At 43.1% G+C, this 6,128-nt stretch overlaps 1 pseudogene; it reads right to left on the bottom strand.

Moving 5' to 3' along the window:
* Nucleotides 1-5,591: 5,591 nt before the first annotated feature.
* On the bottom strand, nt 5,592-5,712 carry LOC136647044 (5S ribosomal RNA; annotated as a pseudogene).
* Nucleotides 5,713-6,128: the final 416 nt, after the last annotated feature.

Raw genomic sequence — 6,128 nt, forward strand, 5'->3', positions numbered from 1 at the left:
AATTGCTGTCTAAAAATTGGAAATCCAAAATATAGGCTCAGAGGGTTGGAATGACTCACAAAAGTTTGAGATATTGCACATGAGTACATTGACATAGCCACAGCTGTTTCAAGGACATTCACTTTAAATAAAGATTTTGTAAAAGTCTGACAGGTGTTCCATTCTTTTTAGAACAAATTGAAATATTATATTTTCCAAGATTATGCTCATTTTGTGTACCCTTAAAATGCATTCAAACCTGCAGTACATGTTTTTTTAGGCTGCAAAGACAGGTCACAGCGCAGCTCTGAATGTATGTTAAATGAGGCTCTTAAGGAGATCTAAATAAGTCTTAATCTATTGTGTTAAGTAAGGGAATATTCATAGAGCACATGCCTTCCAAACCAACAGATCCCATCAATAGGATCTCCAGAGAAGAATTAAAAGGGAAGCTAGTTAACTCTTTTTATCTAGCATCTAAGACTTAAGTGTTTTGACAGAAACTGTAATGAAACATTAAAGCCACAATATTATACACACTTTCTGGGGAATAGCAGCCCTATCCTATCCTTCCCAATGCATGGAGGAGCAGCGGCACTGAAATGGTGACAACTGTATCCCACGGGCACCGGGAAGCCACTGGAGGTCTCCTCAGGGGAAGGTGACTTTTGTCCTCTTCCCTCGAGGAAAGCCTCAAATCCCGCAATGGGGTTTTTCACGTCTATGCTGGCTATTTGCCAGCACAGACTTGAGAATCTCCATGTCTAGCTTTTCAATCCAACACAGAGGATAGGATCCATCAGAGGCCGGTTCCACCCCCACCCTGCCCCGTGCTTTATGGCATGTTTACAACACCCAGTGCTGGCACTGGAGCTCAGCACTGACGCTATGGCCCTTTAGAATTGTGCCCTAAGTCTCATTGGACAGAATTTGATTTACTTTTGACTAAGAATGCATAGGATCATACTGTAAAATCCGATGCTGCATTGCCAGAACCCACGTTCCAGCAGTTCAGTGTTCTTTATGGCCTCCCCATCAACCCTGGCACTGGTAAGTCACTGCAGGTCAGGCAGATGGTGAAGGTGGGTGTAACGAGTTAGGAAGGAGTGGAATGGGGTGGAGAACAGGTGGGGGGGAAGGACAGATCAAAGCCTGGAAGGAGACAATAGCAGCAGCATTGATATCTCATCCCCCTTCCTGGTTTTGATTCACCTTATTGGGTCCACTCTGACTTGTGCCAGTTAATTGACAGCTGCAGGTCTGAGTAGATCCATTTGGACAGTGGAGACTTACCTGCGACTGCCCCCCCCCCCACAGGATGCAGCATGCACTCCAGTGTCACGGCTGTATCAGAAGGCGGTGCAATTCAATAGGATTGGTCTTAAGTGTATTTGTCACTGATTCCTAAAAATGGAAAGTTCTTCAACAGGTTAGCAGGTATTAGCCTGCTATTAAGGCAAGGTACTAAAGTCAGTGAAGACTTGCTGTTCTGTACTCCTGGGCCCTGTCATCAACCAAGTTTACGTACAGCCTGGTACTCTGTTGACTTTTTATGCTAGCATTTTAAAGTGTTGTGATGTGTCCACAATTCATATTATATAGCCATGGCTGTCATGGGATGATGCTGGGGATGGAAGTGTCATGATATTAACAGTGGTTTAGAATATTACTCGTATTTCAAATCACCTGTAGATCACAAGTGCACAATGGGATCGTAAAACAATTCCAAAAGACTGAATATAGTTTCACACAAGATTAACCAGTTGTCTTTGAGTTCAGCAATTTGCATATTTCAAGTTTTGTCTTAGTTTGAAAGATGTTACAACCAAGCAGAACAATGAACTACTAATTATGACTCATTCTCCTTTGTTCCTTTTGTCTTTGCTTTAATCATACTATTGCACTAAGCACTGCAGCATATTATATCAAATTGCATTCTGCCAAGTGACAACAGACAAATCATCCTAATTTCTGTATGGTTAATAACCACTTGATTCATAGGCATCTGCTATATTGTGCTCCCAACTACTTCTTTTCCTTCAGAGGTATTGTCACCAAGTGTCTCCAGTTGCACTGAGTTGCCCCAGACACGTCTTTGATCAAGGGACTGTGCTGGAAAAGCACAGGTGCCCTTTCTTTGTCCTGAGATAATGCTAGCTAATCCAAACCGGATTCAACAGGGCAAATCCAAACCGGATTCAGCAGTCAAGCCCCATATTGAGAAGCAGAAGATGTCAGCCACTTCTCCAACTCTAAACTCATTTATTTCATCCTGCCTGAAGTCAGTTGACGGAACAAACTCCAGTTCTAATCCAATTACCTCAAGGAAGTTAAAGCAGCCCAATATTAAGGAACTGATTGTAAGTTATCAAACCTTTGGAGTACAAAAGACAGGCAAAATTGGCAAAGATGATCATGCTGTGTTGAAATGAAGTGCAGGTGGAACCTTGGTAGCCATGGATTTGGCATCAGTGGATTTGAATCACCTCTGATACTAGGGCCCACCTTTAAATGTCCTTCACAAAGAAATGCCTTTTTCTTGTTACAAGGCATTTAAAGTGGACACCAGTATCTACAAATATTGGTATCCATGGGGGGTGGGTACCCTCCTCCCTCCTGCAGATACCAAGGTCCCACCACTTTGTGTTCCTCTGTTTCTTAAGAACCTTGCCCTGTCATTTTGGTAGACTTTGGGGATTTCCTAAAATTCTGCTTCAGAATCTATGTCTTTTTCTACTGATAACAATAGCTGGTCAATTTTTTCACTGACATGTTTCAAATTGCATTACATTAGTTCCCTAAAGCTTCTTTTATTTTTATTTATTTATTTTTATTTTTCACATTTTTATCCCACCCTGCCTCAGAGGAGTTCAGGGTGGTATGCATAGTTTCTCTCTCCTTTTGCTCTCACAATAACCCTGTGAGGTAGGAGAGGCTGAGACAAAGTGACTGGCCCAGGGTCATCCAGGATGTTTCATGACTGAGTGGGGATTTGAACCTGGATCTTCCAGGTCTCAGTCCAACTCCTGAACCACTCCCATCCTGCCTCTCATCCTGGCTCTTTAAGAACCTCTTTTACTTTTGTACATTTTCAGTGAAGTCTTACTATGAATAAAAGAGAGTAATGGTTTTTCTAGGGTTGTAGAACACCCTGAGAAATTTCACTTTTCTTACAGAATTTACTTTCCTTAAACCTTCTCAGATGTTTTGTTTTAGAGCAGGGGTGGGTAACCCCAGCCTGAGGGCCATTTGCAGCCCTCGGGGTTCCCCAATCTGGTCCAGAGGGAGTCCCAGTCTCCGATGAGCCTCTGGCCCATCAGAGACTTTTGGAACCTGAGCTGGCCCACAACTGCCAGTCGTGACTGCCGACGTGCGCTGGGGGCTGAGTTAGAGCAAACCTTTTATAACCTCCATATAGTCTTCTTCCATGAGTTCAAAGGGAACTTATCTTGTCAGCTTGCTTACTACCTAATCTCCTCATGTCTGTCAGTCCCACGCCCATGTCTGTGCATGGTTTCATCAAGGTTCCTGATCATGCGTACAAATCTTACTTGTGTACAGTTATAGGCATGTAGGGCATTTGCTATGGCACTCAAGGGGCAGGGCCAGCAGGTGGTATCTGGCTTCTTTCCATGGTAGTAAGTGAATGTAAGGAGAAAGGATGAGCAAAGACTTTCCTGAAATGCTCCAGTAAGGGTTAATTATATAATTAGTTTCAGCCCTATCCTATGCTGTCCACCAAAATGGCCACCACTGTATCCCATGGAGCAAACAAGCCAGCCAGAGGTCTCTTGGGTGTAAGGGAACATTGGTTCCCTTACCCTGTGTCAGCCCCCCACAGCCCTATGGTTCTACTCAGATCTGCACCAGCTCAATTGCTGAGTAGATTAGAGTAGCCTGTGTAGGGCTTTCCAGCGTGGGAGAGGGGATAAGATGTGGCAGCAGCCTTTGCTGCCATCCGACCACCCTCCTGGGCCAGAACCACCCCCCCCAGGCTGTCCTCCCCCTACTCAGAAACGTACCTCTCCAGCTTTTAACCCAAAATGTCTTCCAGCAGCTTGGTGGGATACTCATCTCTTGAGGGTCCTGGGAGTTGATCTGCTGGCACAGAGGGCCTCATTGCCAGTGCCATTCCTCTCCTGGCCACCGTGTCATGCCTTCTGGCACATTTTTGATGGCCATTGCTGGGGCAGTTTGTGGGATGCCAGCAGTAGGATCTGGCTGCCAGTCAGCCTATCACTAAACAATTTACAGCTGAAAGTGCCAGTAGTTGCCACTGAAGAATACTGTGTTTGGGGTGTCACTTAGTGAACTGAAAGCTAACTGTTTAGAAATATCTGCTTCTCTTCGCCTGATGTAGCAGTTCTTGAGTAAAGACTACTCATGGGTTAAGTCACAATACCTGAGGTGGGGTATGAATCCAGGTCTTCCAAGCCTAACTCTCTCTCTCTCTCTTGAACCATATTCAGTATAAACTGCCACTTTCAATTTCTTTAGAGTTTTCGACTAATCCCACCCACCCCCTACCTCCAGCATAGCTAGTCTTTGATCATCACTGTTGTCTGTGGTATAGTAATGATATCTATTAACCCAACAGACAGCCAAATAATAATCACAGCAGAAATAAATACTGTCTAACATATTATTTTGACAAGTAGATGGGTCACAGTAGCATTTTCCTAAGAGGAGGTCAATACTGCATTATTACTATTCAAATGAAAGCAATTTTAAACAATGTTTAACAGGCTAGCATGTGTTTATTTGTTGATTAATCTTCCATTACCAGCTAAGTAAAAGCTTTTCACTGTAATGAACCCTTATGAAAGACAAAATGCTCAAAGAATAAAACAGTGATATTTGGAGAACCACCAAAGACAAAAGAGAAAAACAGAGACAGTCTCAGAGTACAAAGAGGGAGAGAAGAATAAATTTAGAGCATGATTCAAAGCTAACCACATGTACGTCCTATTGGTTTATTGGGGAAGTTAGGCATATGTTTTACTTACTCCCATTTAAATCAATGCAACTGACCCACGTCACAGGGCAATCCTGTGCGTGTCTACTCAGAAGAAAGTCCCATTGAATTCAATGGGATTTATTCCCAAATAAGTATGTTTAGGGTTGTAGCCCTAATCAAGCTCACTTCATGGAATGGATAGGACATTTGCTCATGAGTAGAGGTGAGTTTTCTTTTGGTAAATGCAAAACAACACACTATAATGTGAAATTCACATCAAAAACTGAAACAAAACTATTTTTATTAATTAAAATGAAATAACCCCTATTTTACTTTTCACAACACTGCCTCACAGTCCTGTTTTCTCTCCAAATGAGCTACAGAGGCTTCTCCTGGGCCTCTGAAGACTGGAATGATCCAGCAAGGCACTGTGGATTCATTCATCCCCATGGTACAGTACCATTTTCCACTGCAATATGGCTTCAGCTTGCACGATTGCCTTCCCAGGGGCTTATTCTCACATAGCCCCATTATCCAACTGCAAGAGCATAGGTGCTGCGCATTGCAAGCAACTCACAAGTGTGGTTGTGCGATGAAAGGTTGCTCCCAACATTTTGATGGTTGGCAACCTTCAGTCTCGGAAGACTATGGTATAAGCCTACAGCACCCGGTATTCCATGGCGGTCTCCCATCCAAGTACTAACCAGGCCTGACCCTGCTTAGCTTCCGAGATCAGACGAGATCGGGCATGTGCAGGGTAACAGTATGCTAAAAGAATTCTGGGCTCCCCTGATAAAATTGCCTATTGATGCCTGCTATGGCTTCCCCCTTGTAAATACTGGAATATTGGAATATGCCTCTGTTCAGTACCCTGCCTGGATGCTCTCGATCTGTATGATTCTCTTCCCCTTGACTTAAGAATGGCTCCCTCTCTTGAGACTTTTCGGCGAGGCCTGAAGACCCTTCTGTTTAAACAAGCCTTCTGAGTTCTCGGCCTTTTTAACATCTTTTCAACATATTTTAATTTTTTACAGGACTGATTCTTTATGACTTGCTGCTCTATGCTCTTTTTACCTTTTTACTACTTTTTATCTGACTACTGTTTTTATTATATGTGTTAATATGCTTTTATCTGTTTTTAAATTATGTTTTTAATCTGTTTTAACCTGTTGTAAGCTGCCTTGAGTCCCTT

This window comes from Tiliqua scincoides, chromosome 3 (assembly GCF_035046505.1).
Source record: "Tiliqua scincoides isolate rTilSci1 chromosome 3, rTilSci1.hap2, whole genome shotgun sequence".
NCBI classification, from domain to species: Eukaryota; Metazoa; Chordata; class Lepidosauria; order Squamata; family Scincidae; genus Tiliqua; species Tiliqua scincoides.